Below are 17500 nucleotides of genomic sequence, written 5' to 3'. Positions count from 1 at the left end.
TGTCCACAACACCATGGCACCATGCCATAAAAATAATACTATAGTAGTACTATGGTGCATATTCAAAATACCCTGGTATTACAATGGTTGCTTTCCAAGAAAATAATATAGTAGTACCATGGTGCATCTCCCAAAAAAATACATTCACACTTTAGATTGTAGTCCAATTCTCACTATTAACTACGACTTTTGCCTCAATAAACTCAAGGTTGTTAAGTTTAGGACTTGGGTGGATTAAGGGATGTAGAATATGTTCATGCATTAATATGTGCAGCCATTATCCTAATAATATGCATGATAATAAGCAACTAGTTAATAGTGAGAATTGGACCCTGAACTGTTACCTAAGACACTATAGGTGCATGTATAAAATACCCTGGTATAAGCGTGGTACCTCGCCAATGAAGAACTATACTGTAGTAGTACTGTGGTATTTGGGCGGTACAGACACACAGTCATGGGTTCGATTCCTAGGAAAAGCAAGAACTGATCAAATGTAAATGTGGACCTTGAATGTAATGTAAGTCACTTTGGATAAAAGTGTCTGCCAAATGCATAAATATAAACGCATACAAATGTATGTCCAAAATACCATGATAGTACCATGGTATTTTTGTGATTGAAATGCACAAGTACCAAAAGTTTACATAGCGATACCATGGTAAACATTAAGGTATCACAGTATTACCATGTGATACTATAACTGTACCATGGTACTTTGCTGAAGGATCATAGGGATTATTTCATGGTACTTTGATATAAACCATAGCAATATCATTTACTATTGTAAATGAATAAAAAAAAAATTGACACATTTTTTTACCATATTCAGTGTTTTTGGACATTTGGAGTATCACATAAATTCTATACATGAATTTTAGCATCATGGTAAATATTAAAGTACTTCAGAATTACCATGGTACCGCATGAGTACTTTCTGTAAGGATGGCACTAAAAACGCATATATACTGCACATATGCGCTAAATACAAAAATGTGTGTGTGTGTGTGTGTGTGTGTGTATGTGTATGTGTGTGTGTGTGTGTGTGTGTGTGTGTGTGTGTGTGTGTGTGTGTGTGTGTGTGTGTGTGTGTGTGTGTGTGTGTGTGTGTGTGTGTGTGTACTTAAATATATTTTGGGGACAAATTTGGACCAAAACCTGGTAAATGACCAAAAACCACGATAGAACCATGGAACTTATTGACAATTTGATTAACATATTCATGTCCCATGGCACTTTTATGGTACGATGCTTCAAAGATCATGATTATTCCCATGTCATGTTCATGGTAATACCGTGGTATGAGTTAGCGCAGGTTGTCTGTACGTGTGTGTGTGTGTGTGTGTGTGTTGGAGAGGAGAGAGTTAAAGCTCTTATCTCGATGCACCAGAACACATTCCACTATGAGGCCACAGTTTGCTAGTTTCCTGCCTTCTGCCCATTGCCCTATTTTTACCCCATCTTTACCCTCGTACCCTCCACAGCTTTTTCCTCCACACACACAAGCACTTCCTGCGATTCACACACGGCTACTGTGTTGTTTTAAAGGGTTATAACCTGTGCCAAAGCAACGCCAGCTTCACCGCGCCAGAGGAAATGTTGTGTGTACGGAACATCTTTGAAATGACATACACGTTTGATTTTGATGTATACAGTATCGTGTTCAGAGTCGTCGCTACTGTAAACGAACCTGTCAAACGAATTCGCCCTTTGAAATGAACATCCCTTTACAAGCCGCTTTCAGGAGGTCTTCTGAAAAACCTGAGAGCATCAAGGTCTTTTTCATACGCCAGGCATGTCATCTTCTTACTGAGTGACTAATCAAAACCAGATTAGGAGGAAATTAAATAAATAATAAAGTCTCAATGATTCTGGAAGTCAAAACCAATTAAGCACCATTGAGAGTCCAACAGTGATTCATTGCAGTGAATTAGTAAATTGAGTTTAAACTCTGATTCAACGATTCATTAATATGTCTTAAATTTGTAGTCAATCATGTTAAAACTCTTTAAACTCATCTTTGATCACCAAAATGACACATTTAAACTTTTTTTCCTTGAAAAAAAATATGCCTTAAAATATCTTGACTGTAACTCGACACCCTTGCCTCATTTAGTATGCGTGGTTCTATGAATATGCAAATTAGCCCCGCCTCCACTCACTCACTCAGCTCAGAGATCCACTGGTTGACGATCAATCACACGTTGATCTGATTGGTTACAAGGTAGTTTGTGACGTCAGAAACACCAGCGATTTCAAAGCGTGTGTTTGAGACTGTCTTTGGTTCACTGCAGTTTTAAGGAGGATCACATTTTAAATGTAACTTTTTTTTACGACATTGTCCAGCCCTAATGGTGTAGTTTTACCGTAGTACAGTAGTATTTTTATAACCCAACCAATGACAGTTCTCTAAAAGCACATCTCCGTCTCGATTCACTGAAGTGTGTCTGTGGCATTTTTGTGGGAACGAAAAGGAGAAGAGAGATGGTTAAGAGCTGTGTGAATGTGAAATTAGCGGTGGCGGATCACTGGTCAGAGTTCAGACGTACACAAATACACGAGTGAGAATTAAATGAAGGAAAACACTCGCAGTGGAAGCACATAGACTGAAGCGAAGAACATCCCCGAGAGTGGGAGAGAGCAACACTGAGATACATTTTGTCTCTCGATCTGAAATGTCTCCCTCGCCATATGTTAATGCTTTCAAGGCTTTACATGGGTTGGCACCTCAATACTTGACCGAACTTTTAATTCTATATCCTCCAACGCATGACCTTCGTTCATCAGAAACTGGTCTTGTAACTCGCTAACGATTGATGGGAGATTGGGCTTTTTCTTCAATAGCTCCAAAACTATGGAATTCTTTACCAGTCGAGATAAGGCAAGCAAAACCTCTTAGCATCTTTACATTTTACCTTAAAACTCATTTTTTAGGGAAGCTTTTAGTTTACTATTTGTATAAATTTATCATTGTGCATTATTTTATATGGTGTATTTTGTTGCTTTAATTTTAATTTTATATTGTGCATTATTTTATATGGTGTATTTTGTTGATTTAATTTACATTTTATATTGTGCATTATTTTATATGGTGTATTTTGTTGATTTAATTTTAATTTTATATTGTGCATTATTTGATATGGTGTATTTTGTTGCTTTAATTTTAATTTTATATTGTGCATTATTTTATATGGTGTATTTTGTTGCTTTAATTTTTATTTTATATTGTGCATTATTTTATATGGTGTATTTTGTTGCTTTAATTTTTATTTTATATTGTGCATTATTTTAAATGGTGTATTTTGTTGCTTTAATTTACATTTTATATTGTGCATTATTTTATATGGTGTATTTTGTTGCTTTAATTTACATTTTATATTGTGCATTATTTTATATGGTGTATTTTGTTGATTTAATTTTAATTTTATATTGTGCATTATTTTAAATGGTGTATTTTTGTTGTTTTATTTGTTTCTGTAGAGCGCTTTGAGGTGTACAGTTAAAGGCGCTATAGAAAATAAAGATTATTATTATTTTTATTATTAATGAGCAATAAAGCTCCATGGCATGACCATCTGATGTCGTCATTTTACCATGGTAAAGCCACAGTGTGGGATGTTTTACTGCATTCCTCAGATCATCTTCCAGTCTCCGTTCACAGCCAGACGACAGGTTACACACACACACAGCAGGTCAAATCACAAACGCCGAAAGTCAATAGAAACACAAGATGATTTGAAATGCGAGTTAATAATGAATAACACTCTATACGCTGGCGCTGGAGGAAATCACGTTTGGGGAATTGAGAAATGAATCTATTTTTCACTGAAGAACATAAAACACAAAGCAGAAGTTGTGAATCCGCTTCCCCATTGACGACGGGTCGCTGGTGTTTAATCTGCTCATCAAAAGTGCTTTCGAAGATCCGGCGGTCACAGCTTTTGTGTCTAACCAAGGTCCCTCGGGTCTTAAATCATATCACACGCTTTATTGACAGTAAACGGCATAAAAAAGTATTTAAAAAAAGTTTACATAAAAAATACAGTATTATTACAGTATACTATATTTTTTATATTTAGAATTAGCTTTTATATTTAAAATTTTAGTTTTTGTTATATGCTTTTGACATTTTGTATTTTAATTTAGCTTTAGTGTATTGTTATTTCAATTTGACCATCTTTTGACGAAAAACTTTAAAGGTGAAGTGTATCCAGACAGGTTTCCCTGAACACGCCCCCTTTCTGCCATTGGTCAAGCACAAAATGTAGCCCCGCCCCAAACTCGCCCAATTGGTTGAGTCAATGTTACTGTGCTGCTAAAACAAACTCTGCACTGGGAAATGAGAAAGTATTTTAACATAAATTACACACAATCACCTTTAATGATTTAAAAATATTTTTTTATTTCGATGTTTTATGCAGATTTGATGTATTTTAGACCTGGAGAACTGTTTCTCTTTCTGTTCAATCATCCATTTAAGTGACGACTGCTCCTGAATGACACGCAAGAACACAACAAGGTCATTTTACACACTTATTCACGTCCAAGTCGTCAATCCGGAGCGATGTTAAAAGTTTTGTGACAAAGAGAAAAGTTGTCAGCCAATGCTGATAACTGAAAACGCTAAATATCATCATGCTTTTGGCCTCGTTATATATGAGTTGAGTTGATCTTCATGTGGATATGTGCATGCATGTGTGTGTTACTGTAATTATTTAGCTGTGTCTTTGCGAGAGAGCCACCTGGTGAGCTGTTATAGGGGAGAACAGTGGGGTCATTGTGTGTGTGTGCTGGGTGATACAGGCTGAGTGACCCATTTACACACACACACACACACACACACACACACACACACACACACACACACACACACACACACACACACACACACACACACACAAGAGCCCACTATGTGTAAGACATCTGGAGGGCCTCAAACAGACGAGCATGACTACATACAACTGCATGAAAAGATACACACACAGGCAGACACTTAAACACACAAAGACAAGACAGACAAACACAAACACTCTCTTTCCCACAGTATATGTCACTTACACACACACACTCACGGTTAAACGTGGAATAGAAAATATCCTACGAAAGGAGACATGAGTTTTTCAATCCAGTCTAATAACTGACGACATTTAAATTGCATGTCTTATTTATTATAGTATGATGATATTGTCTTAGCTCTGAATGCTTCATTGACAATTAATGCATTGCTTAAAATAAACAGTTGAGACAAATGCAAGTGTCATTTTAGGCATATTAAGTTTTGGTAGCAAATATGCTAATGTGCTCCAAAACCACTAATAAAATAAACAGGTAACACTTTATTTTACAGTGTCCGTTGCATATGTTTAGTTGCATGTACTTACCGTAGTAATAACAGTAGATTTTGCATAATTACATGCATCTAACCCTCAACCAAACTCTAATCCCTATAGTAAGTGCATGCAGTTAATTATTATTACTCAGTGCTTAAATGTATAATTACACTGTAACAAGGACACCTTAAAATAAAGTGTAGCCATAAACAGTCATCAGATATGCACATTTAAAATGTACAGTATTCCTCTTCTAAGACAACGGGCCAAAATGTTATATATGCAAATGCATATTTCAACTCTAGGAAAATGGACCAAAAATACTGATGATTCATGTTGCATTTGCATATTGTAATCCTAATACATATTGCATATTGTGACCCTAATAAACCAGAAAAAAAACCCTGAGGACGCGTGTGTACAGAGACAGACTGACGCATCACACTCCTCAATCTCGGCTCCTAAAATCATCCCGTTCTCCTCAAATACATCTCTCAGAAGGTAAAAAGTATGTAGCAAACAAAAACATCATCGGGTTTCTCTATGCATGCTTTAAATATTGCTAAAATACAGCAATACGCCTGACAATATATATATATATATGAAGAGTTCAGATGCAAAAGCCTCTAAGTGCCATCTGAGATTTTCTTCTAGAATGATAATTTTTATAAAGCTTGTATAATTAAGTTCAGTAATTTCACTTAAATGGCAATGCAAATTACCTATTAATTGGCATTTAAGTGAAATTACTTAACTTAAATATACAAGCTTTATAAAAATACTTAGACTTAGAGGCTTTTGCATCTGAACTCTTCATATATATATATTATACGGTAACACTTTATTTTAAGGTGTCCGTGTTACAGTGTAATTATATATTAATTAACATATACTTACAATAGGGTTAGGGTAGGATTAGGGTTTGGTTGAGGGTTAGTTGCATGTAATTATGCATAATTTACTGTTAATACTATGGTAAATACATGTAACATATGTAACAGGGACACTGTAAAATAAAGTGTTTTATATATATATTATTACCATGGTGCACATCCAAAAAAACAAATATGAATATTAAAAAAAAAACATATTAAAAATAATTAAAGTAATACCATTGTTCAAAAAGGTCATAGAATTACCATGGTACTACTTAAAAAAAAAAAAAAAAATCATTACTATGGCACATATACAAAAACAGACCATGGTGCATATGAAAAACACACAGTGGTACATGGCCAAAGCCATGGTTGTACTATAGTACATGCACAAAAACTATATGTAATATTAGCCAAAATGTGCATATAAGCACAGACTGTGGTTTGAGTTTCTGCAGGTCACAGTGAAGGACTCGGACTGATGAACAGATTGTGTATTGTGTAAGCCATTGTAATCAAGGCATCATATCTGACTGCGTATCATATTACAGTAACGCTGAAATGCATCTGCTGGAGACACTCCTCAATATATGTTGTAAAACATGTGTTGTTCATTAGCGCGAGATCCCGCTCAAGTCGAGGCGCTTAAACCCGACGCACATTGATCAAAAACCGTGCAGTGAAGTCGAAATATGTTTAGTCTGTAGACGGCGACTCACAACTGTTTACCTATCGAGAGAACAGAACAAAGACGGACTTTGGGTTAAACAAACACCGTGGAGAGCCGAAGGTCGTGACCCGCACACATCTCGTGGGTCAGCAAACGTATAGCGCTGTCACTGTGTTGTGACTGTTCTGCCCCAAACACTCCAAACACTCCTGCTTCAAAGTGTGTTAAAACCAAGACATGTTTCTGGCATCTCGCTCTCAGAATGTAATCAGATTCCGACCGGCATGAATAAATCAAATTTGCGGTGGCCGAAAACAATCAGATCAGACGGTGGCTCGTTTTGGGTTCCGTATAATTAATTGACTTAATAAAACTAAACGTGTAAATTCACTAAACGATTTAGCCGGAATTATCGTGGCTAATCACAGAGGATTACCACAATAACTCAATGCATTTGTAACGACTGCCAGCGCTGTTGTGTTTTGCTGCAAATTCACGGAAAGTCCCAGTAGAACGAGTGGGATTTGAAGTTGCTGTTCACAGAATGCTGAATGAATGTAGTCGGGATTCGCCTCTGGATATACTGTAATACTAAATGATATCATGGCCTCTGGATATAAACAACTTAGCTCCAGTGCTTACAGTGTGTGTGTGTGTGTGTGTGTGTGTGTGTGTGTGTGTGTGTGTGTGTGGTTTGAAACAGACATACTACAACGTTTGTTCTGCTTTCAGATTCTTATTTAAGTGTGTGAGTGTCAGTCAGAACATCTAATGTGATCAAACGGCTAACAAACTACATATATACTTCAGTGTGCATTTTCTGTATGCTTTTCCTAAAATGTGCAGCATGCAACCCGAGCACAGTGCCAGAATGCAAAGCAAACAGGAAGTGATGTCAACTGTGCATTTAACATGATGCATGTTGCATGGATATGCATATAATTGCATGCATGCCATTTGCTATATGCATCACATGCAATATATAAGTGATAATTTTGCACACTACGGCTGAAATGTACAATTCTACACCAGTATTCAGTCTCAAACTATATATTCTACAATGTGCATTTCCTAAAATGTGCAGCATGCAACCCGAGCACAATGCCAGAATGCAATGCAAACAGGAAGTGATGTCAACTGTGCATTTAACATCTCCTTAATAGCTAAAAGTAAAGATATTTTCATACATTGCAGTTTTTATGGTAAAAACCATTTAGTTAATGTTATCTACCTTAGATAACATTAAAGGGATAGTTCACTTTGAAATTAATTTTTGGTATGTTTTAGCTTACCTCAAGGGCATCCAAGATGTAGGTGTCTTTTTTTCCGCAGTAGTTTCAATTTTGATATTTTTAGGTCAAACCGTTCTTGTCTGTCAGTCATATAATGCAGGTCTATGGTCACTGTCTCAAAGAGCATGCACAGAGTCCAAATTAAAACAATTCCACATCGTCCAAATTAAACAATTCCCCATCGTAAGTACACATTGATGGCCTAAGACACGAAACGAGCGGTTTGTGTGAGAAAACGAACAGTATTTATATCGTTTTTACCTCTTATACACAGCCATGTCGAAGTGATCTGATCTGACGTGTACGCAGACTGGTGCATAGATATATACACACTAGATGTCGCCTTGTCTACGGCAGTTCATTGGAACGAATGTCTTTAAGGCGACATCTAGTGTATATATCTATGCACCAGTCTGCGTACACGTCAGATCAGATCACTCGGACATGGCTGTGTATAAGAGGTAAAAACGATATAAATACTGTTCGTTTTCTCACACAAACCGCTCGTTTCGTGTCTTAGGCCATCAATGTGTACTTACGATGGGGAATTGTTTTAATTTGGACTCTGTGCTTGTGTTTTGAGATAATGACCATAGACCTGCATTATATGACTGACAGACAAGAACGGTTTGACCTAAAAATATAAAAATTGAAACTACTGCGGAAAAAAAGACACCTACATCTTGGATGCCCTTGAGGTAAGCTAAAACATACCAAAAATTAATTTCAAAGTGAACTATCCCTTTAACTAAGAATGAACAATACTAGCATTTATTAATCTTAGCTAATATTCATTTCAACATACTAATACATTATTAAAAGCAAAGGTTGTATTTGTTAACATTAGTTAATGCACTGTGAACTAACATGAACAGCTGTATTTTTATTAAACTAACATTAACAAAGATTAATAAATACTGTAACAAATGTATTGCTCATATGTTAGTTAATACATTAACTAATGTTAACTAATGAACCGGTGTTACCGTTTTTATTTCAGAGATGCATGTTGCATGCTTATGCATATAAACGCATGCATGCCATTTGTTATATGCATCACATGCAATATATAAGTGATATAACTGAGCAAACTACAGCTGAAATTCATTCCAAACCCAGCCAATGCCTCTACAGGTGGCAGCAGTTGTACGTCTTAATAAAGGCTAATATTAGCAACAGAAAAAAAGCAGTGAGTGAGTGAAACAGAAAGAAAGAGGGCAGAGGTCGACGTTCTATTAAAACTAATTCCTCCACCACCAGCGTCTGCCCGACTCGCTAGACTTTCACTCAGCCTCGTAAATGTGTCGCTGCAGACGGCCATATTTAGACAGGTTTCACGCAAACCGTTCTCCCTCCCACCACAACGCCTTTGAAAGAACAAGAGTAGAATGAGTTAAAGCACATGAACAGTGTGACTGTGCACTGACACAAGCTCGTCGCTGTGATGAAAACTCAGATTTTGGTTGAAAAGTAGCAAATGTTCACAAGAATACATCTCTCCAACAATGTTTTTTCTTGAAACACCAAAAAAGTCACTTTGGTTGTGCCTCATTTACTTCATAGTTCATGACTATTCATTCTGCAATATATATCATCAACAAATATTTTTTATTTCATAAGTAATTATACATAATTTGACATATTAACCGAAAAAGTTGAAGCCTTTTGTACCTTTTTTTCACTATTAAACCTTAATTTTACCTTAATTTTCACTACTAAATAGTATATATATATATATATATATATATACACACACACACACATATATATATATATATATACAGTGCTGTCAAATTGATTCATCGTGATTAATAATCGCATCTAATATAAAAGTTTGTTTATATAATGTGTGTATATATATTATTATCATATTTAAACATGTATATGTGTACGTGAGTATATATATACTGTATATTATATTGACAAACTTTTATGTGAAATGCGATTAATCGATTTGACAGCACTATACTGTATATAAATATACACATAGTATACTGTGAACTGCTTATTTAAGCCATAATGGCACGTTTGCCTGTAAAGCACTTCCCCAACAGTGAGGTACCGTTTCCATGTGTGAGTACGAGCCACACGTAAAGATGCTCTTAATGAGAGGTATGACGAGGGGAATACAGATATTGTTGTAAATCAAGGTCACAGGAGTAATCTGTGGAGTTTGAGTGTGATTTGCTGGAGATGTGAGCTTATGATGAGCGCAGTGATGTTTCAAGGGTTTTGAGCACCAGCTGTTACACTTCTAATCCCACATTCTCTCTCTCTCTCTCTCTCATGACCGCTGTCTCTGCTTTTCTTTTTTTACTTTATTGCATTTCGCATGTCCTTATCTCACTCCATCTGTCCATTCTCTCATTCATGCCACTGTCTCTCTTTTTTCACTGCTTTATGAACTCAAACCTGTACGATATTCTTCAGTGGAACACAGAAGGACAGGATTATTAGTGCAATGTTCATGTCCATCTTTTACATACAGTGCAATGAAATCAGAAAGTGCTATTTTGTCAGACAAAGGGATCACAACAGAGTATTCTGAAGTCATTCGACCACAAATATGAGTCTTTAGGATATGAGTCACTAAAAAATCTCATCTGATTTCAAACCACTTTTTAATCTCATTTGCACTTACAAATAACAAACTTCTTGTACTTATGAAACAAGTAGTAGGCCTATATTGTTTTATTTTTCCATTTTTAAACATACTTTTGCATTCAGCCGTTTAAACAGTAAAATATACTTTTTAATGCAATTTATTTATCTTATATATAAATGATCTTATATATAATTAGCATTTTTATACACAATTACATACGTGTTTTACGTTATTTTCAATGCAAATGAAATTGATCCAATATATCATTTACATTTTACACAGAATAACATGCAATTTTACGTTTTTTAATGCAACTAAAATTTCTTATATATTATGTACATTTTTACATTAAATTGCATCCAATTTCCACATGCAACTTCACACAAATTGAAATGCAACTTGAACGTGTCGGTGTGTCTCTCACGAAGCGTCATATGTCTATGACAGGTCTATGAATGCTTTCATTGCAGAAGAGCAGCGTTCACATCCAGCTAAACATCTTCTTTTGTGTTCTACAGACGAGAGAAAGTCATACGGGTTTGGAGCGACATGTGTGTGAACTCTCTCTTTAACACAGATATTATGATGTGTTCTTTGTGTGTGTTTACGGCACATGAAAGCCTGTACCCCACGCATGCCCTCTGGGCTCTGGCACACATCCACCACTCCCTCAGCCTCTCTCTTCTTTCTCTCTCCATCTAAGCTTAAGCACACAGCATCCACACAGTGTCGTTCTCCGGGTGAAAGACGGCAGCTTTTCAGACACTTTTGATGGCCGATTTACCACGGTATGGCAGACTCAAAGATCCCATATACAAAAACAGAGAAAGAAACATCACAAAACGCTGCATAACACGCCATGCGCTGCGGCCTATCTGTAAAACACACACTTTGGACGGGTTATCTGCGCTTGTTGAATGTTTCACACACAATACACTAGCATGGTAACACTAGATGGTGTGGAAATCAGTGCCAGCCATCTCATTTGAATCACTGTGTCTATTGTACGCAAACACTGACTTGTCTTTTGCATGTATTTAAAGTGTTCGACATCATATAACATGAAGACTATACTGTTTGTACAAGCAAAACATTGGTGCATTCAAATCACTGAATAAATATCCATCTAGCAACCGGCCAAAGCGCAGTAGAAGACTTTTGCACTCATATTTTTGCTCAGGAAAAGCTCGTCGAGTTAACAAACATGCATGCACACTTGATTCAAACGGGTTCGGTAATCTAGGATTATAATCTGCATAATTTTGCATCTTTTTTGCAGTGCATTTGATTCGGCCAGCCAGAACGCTTCTGTGCCGAGAGTGAATTTGGGCTGAAATGGTTTAGCAAAAAAGCTTGAGCTGATTTGACAGGACAAGTACACAGGAAAGCTATTACTGCGGCTGGTGTGAAGAGAACAGACTCAACGGCTGCGTTTGCAGATGGCTCTTTTTTCTTCAATGATTTCCTCTCGTTCTCTCGTCTCGTTTTAATCTCACCTCGAGCTGCACGAGACTCTTTATCTCACAGCACTGTTTGCACGGCGCTCAGTGTGTGTTTGAGGATGTGAGCTCACGACGATGATTCTGGAGGCCATGGCGAGGTGAAATTAAGTCATATTTAGGAAACTGCATGAGACTTTACATTAACCACATTACCAGCATGATCTCATTCATATTCGGACAGTAGGTATTCGTGTGAATGGTGCGCATCATCATGTTTGTGTGGTGAAAATCAAGTTTTTAATGTTGTTTATATGTCTAGGTGGTGTTTCTAATATACAAACCATGCGTAAATTCTTCAGTTAACACCATTGCTGAGAATTTTCTGCACTTTATCAAAGACAGTCTCAAAACGCCCCTGTTTCCTACCATCACAAACAAGTGACCAATCCCGCCAGGAGGGGGGCGGAGCTTGTCCTCACTGACTTTCTATGATGTTCAAATCATTTCTAAAGCCCTATTTGGACAGGATTAACTTTAATTATGAAATATTTACGTACATATTTACAGCGGGTCTATTCGCACGGGATTAGTATTACCTGAGGTTATTTCTCCGGACCTTTTTACTGAAGGTAAAAGTCGCCGTAATCTTTACTGACATTGTCCGTCATGATCACTGAGATGCACATTCAGACGGGACTAAAATCACAGAGAAGCTCTGGTAATTATTACTCTCCATGTTACACTAGTCCCGTCCGAATAGGGCTTTAGACTGAGGATTTTTACAAGGCAGCTGTCTGACTCCGAGATGGTGAACGGGAACATGGTTTGTGTAACATTAGCAACACATTATTAGCTGTTTGATAACATAGTCAAGCCAAAGGCTAATCATATCAATTGCAGTCCGTTGCCATTAGAGAGTGAAACATAAAACGCATTAATATTCTGATAATTCACTCTTCCTCTTCTTCTTCACAGTCAGATTCTGTTTCAAACATTTATGGCTGAATTAAACCAATATTGCCATCATGTCACGTTTACAGAGCGAGTGGATCAGGTAATCTGAGCTGGTGTGAGTGAATGGAGGCGGAGACTCATTTGCATATTCATGATTCACATATACTAAGTAAAGTTACATTCAAGCTATTTTAAGGCATAAAAAAATCACAATTAAAACATTTAAATATGTCATTTTGATCATCAAAGATGAGTTTTAATGGATAAAATTATTAACTTCAGAGGATTTTAACCTATTTCAATGTATTGACAGAATCTACAATATACTTTTTAAGTATGAACAAGTTTAGAGACGTACAAATCTGTGCAAATCCTCAGTTAATTGCCATTTTCATTGCAGAATTGTGAGCGCAACTCATTTATTAGTAAATGATGCAACTCTGTCAGAGAAAGACCTTTTATTTTACTGATAAATTAAATCCAGATGTGACTTAAGACTTTAAAAGTCACTCACACTCTGAATTTAATTATCTTCAAAGCTGAAATATACGTGAAACATTGCCATTGCTAAAGCTTAACATGTGTTTCATTCATCATATTGTCAAATCAAGCCAAATTCATTAAATAAATGTGAAGCTGTTAAAAATAATGTTAACACTTTACAATACGCTCTCATTTGCTAACATTGAACTTACAATGAGCATTTATTTATGTTCGTTAATAAAAAATACAATTGTTCGTTGTTTGTTCATGTTAGTTCACAGTGCAACTTTTGATTTTAAAATGTTTTATTAAATGTTGAAATTAACATTAACATTAAATACATAGAGGTCTTGTTCATTGTTAGTTCATGTTAACTAATGAGACCTTATTGTAATGTTTTACTAAAATGGGTCATTGATTCAACAATAAATTTAACCTTGTCCTAAACCTAATTTTACCACAAACAAGTCGTAACAGGATCCTAAAATTGCACCTATATGTGCCGTATGAATATTAATGAGATGATGTAATAGCCATTACAAGCTGGAGCAAACCAAGTCCTCTCAGAGTCGAGGGGGGGTCACAGAAAGAAAGCATCAGTATTTGACAACGAACCGCTTCGGGAAGAGTTCAGGAGCGAGTGGGCCGATCCGGGCTCTTAAAATTCCTGAGGTTTATCTGAAAACAGAGATACGGCCATCATGCTCTTGTTTTTAGAACAAGGCCTCTGTTTTTCCCTGACTTGGCTCTTTCCATTCACTCGTGGTACGGAGGGCCTCTGGGCCGTGTTTATTTGCACATGTCTGTCATACGAGTTTCTCATGTTAAGATGAGGCATTTACACTAAGGCTACGATATGACCTCGGAGAGACACACCGGACTGCTCGTTTTAACCAAATAATCAGGTGGCGGAAGAAATTATATTTACACGAGTTGTGAGTTTGACTGAAATTGATAAGACGAAAATACTGAAAAATATCAGATCAAATCAGAATCTTGCAGAACGGTGGTCTTCAGATGGATAAATGCAAGTTAAATGCAAATGTATAAATAAAAAAAAAGTCATAATTATGTATTCCTGTAGCTCAAACTGTAGAGCGTGACGCCAGCTACGCCAAGGTCATGGGTTCGATTCCTAGTAAATGCAACTGAATGCAATGTAAGTTGCATTGGATGAAAGCATCTGACAAATGCATAAATTATGCACTATATCCCATATATTTTGGCCAAGATTATGCAAAAAAGATAAAAAGACTTATATTGAATGCAAAGATAAGCATGCCATGCAACACATGAACTGATAAAGTGTATTGTCTTGAGTCTTCAATGTGAGTCGCTTTGGATAAAAGTGTCCACCATATGTGCAAAAGTAATATAAAGTAATGGTGCATTTTGTGCAATGGCTACCAAGAGCATGCAAACATAACTCACAATTTTCCTACTCGTGTCATGTTAATCATATAAGCACATATTTGCTTACTTTTATACAATAAACAGTTCTGGTGGTCACTTGTAAAGTCTGAGTCACGAAGCAAAACTGCTGTAGGAAACGCTGGTTTATGCATCACTATAAATAAACTTTTTTTTTTTGCCTAAACTCGCTTTTTTCCGCAAGCTTGCTTCATAGTTTCCATCAAAAATCTGGCACAGGGAAAGGCAAAGCCTCATTAAGAGTTTATATCCCGACCACAATATCAATAGCATGGATAAAAAAGGGACAGCAAGATTACAGTAAGACCCGGCTTACAGCGGCGAACGGCTCGTGCCTTTGAAATGTCAAGAGGAAGGAGGAGGTGAACTCATCACGAAACTCATTTAAACACTCGTGCAATACAAATATTCTGTTGCGCTTTCGCCCCGCAGGTATATTTAAAACATAAACGCTGTACGTCTCTCTCTCTCTCTCCTTCTGTGAAATGGAAGTGCGCAGAACATTCCAGACTATCAAACGACCGGTGCAACGATTTCCACATGCGGCAAAAATATCCCGAAAACCAGGAGCCGTTTGGATAATCTGTGACTCTCACGCCTCCTCCTCTGTCGCCTAATCTCCAACGACAGCAGGCGAACAAATTAGGAGCTTTCAAAAAGAATGCCTGCTTAAAAAATAATTAAGAAAATATTTTTAAAACAAAGTTGGTTGGAAGAATAAAAATAAATAAAACTGACGCGTCGCCTGGCTTTGCTGATTAGCCGTCTTTAAAAACTTCATTATGAAAGCGTTAAGATTCCGCCAGAATCCGCCTGACGACGAGGAGGACCCGGTTGAGACCAGCTGCGTCTTCATTTTCACTTGCCACTTGTAATCTGAAGTTTACCCTCAGCCCGTAACCAACAAACACAAACAGTTTCCCCCCGTTCTCCCCACGGGTCAGAGCAAACGCCGCACTGTAAAACGGCTGCGAAACTCATGGGTTTTTTCACTCCTGCTGTTTCCAATAATTGCAAACACGCGTCCAACAGCGACTGTAGTCCTCAACGTACAGTAACTAGTGCTGCTGACGTAACTAACCCTGGGTTTAATATCTGAGTGAGATGAAAACCTGCAGTTATTCTCGAGTGCGCTAGACACGCGTCCCTCCAGATCTGCAGGTAATTAGCTCGACTAGACTATTGCAAATCAAACACACACACACACTGACTCTGGTTTACCGGCCCGGGGCTCTTCATCCTCAGGCCGGCGCTGCTGTAATCTACCAGCCCCAAACCATACGGCCCACAGGGGACAAAAGCACACAGATAATCTGTTCAACAGCTCAATTGTTTCTCCAAGATTACATGGAGAGCAAATAGACACTTTTTTTGCTTTTGCATCTCCGGCTTAGATAAGATTTCCAGAGTTTAAGATCTGAAAAATGTCTCGGCGTCAAGTCACATTTATTTCTGTGGCACTTCATACGACGCAGAAATAAAGCAAAATTCATCAATAATGAAATTACTTCAAGTTGCTCTATAAAACTATAGTTATTATTCAGCTCAATTTAGTGCTTTTGCCAAGATTAAAAGTGCAATTAAATCCAATATGAAGTCAAATATTTCTCAGCGATATACTCTTACTGCACAGCGGCTATTCTCTCATTTATTTACTTTGTATTATTTCTCATTAACCTCATTAACCACTTTAACATCTGAATTTTTGTGTGTTTTTCCTGAGAAATGAGGTTTCTAGAGGTTTCTCAGATTTGGCATGATAAAGTGTGCAATGAAATTCGAAATTAATTAAAATATTTTCATCACATTCACAAAGATCTGCATTCGTTTTAAATGCACGACAACTATTTTCTCATTCATCCATTTGTATTATACAGTACCTCTAATGTCAGGAGGAATATGAGTGAAAATATGTGAAAACTGCATTGAGCTTCACAAAGCAAACTTCTTCAACATCTCAGGTGTTTCTTGTAGACAGATATGAGAGCAGATTTAGACTTTAGCTTTTTCCTCTAAAGCTTCAGATCTCAACCATGTCTCAAACAGTGCTCAGATTCACCCAGATAAAGTGTGCCCACATTCATTTTAAAGCACTACACTCTTAATGCACGACAATTATATCCTCGTTTTCGATATTTCTCCTGAAATTAAGAGTGTGTAAAAACTCCTGAGCGGTGAAAGAGCAACCGGTGAGCAACAACACAAGCTCATATTTAAACACAGCAAATCCAGCTCCTGTTTGTTCCTAATTCAATTTATTCTCTCATTAAATCTTTATAATCCATAATGTCTGCGTTTCCGGCGGCGTTTCTCTGGCTCAGACCTTTCCCTAAATGCTTCCTACCTTCCGCCGAATGAGTGAAACGACACCAAATTGCTTTTCCAACATGCAGTCGGCTTGATAAAGACAGCCGTCAG

General features: G+C 37.0%; 1 protein-coding gene and 1 long non-coding RNA gene across 8 annotated transcripts in view; both read right to left on the bottom strand.

Moving 5' to 3' along the window:
• tox2 (TOX high mobility group box family member 2) overlaps window positions 1-17500 on the bottom strand; it is a 135745-nt gene that overhangs the window by 101916 nt on the left and 16329 nt on the right. The window lies entirely within an intron of this gene.
• On the bottom strand, window positions 611-2059 carry LOC309474220. Its single transcript, XR_014197256.1, has 2 exons — window positions 1124-2059; window positions 611-937 (listed from the first exon to the last, which is right to left on the bottom strand). It is a non-coding gene; the product is annotated as an uncharacterized lncRNA (long non-coding RNA).

Source organism: Leuciscus leuciscus (genome assembly GCF_965113295.1).
Source record: "Leuciscus leuciscus genome assembly, chromosome: 14".
Classification (NCBI taxonomy): Eukaryota; Metazoa; Chordata; class Actinopteri; order Cypriniformes; family Leuciscidae; genus Leuciscus; species Leuciscus leuciscus.
The sequence above is the reverse complement of the archived record's forward strand: the minus strand, read 5'-3'. Positions and strand labels throughout refer to the sequence as shown.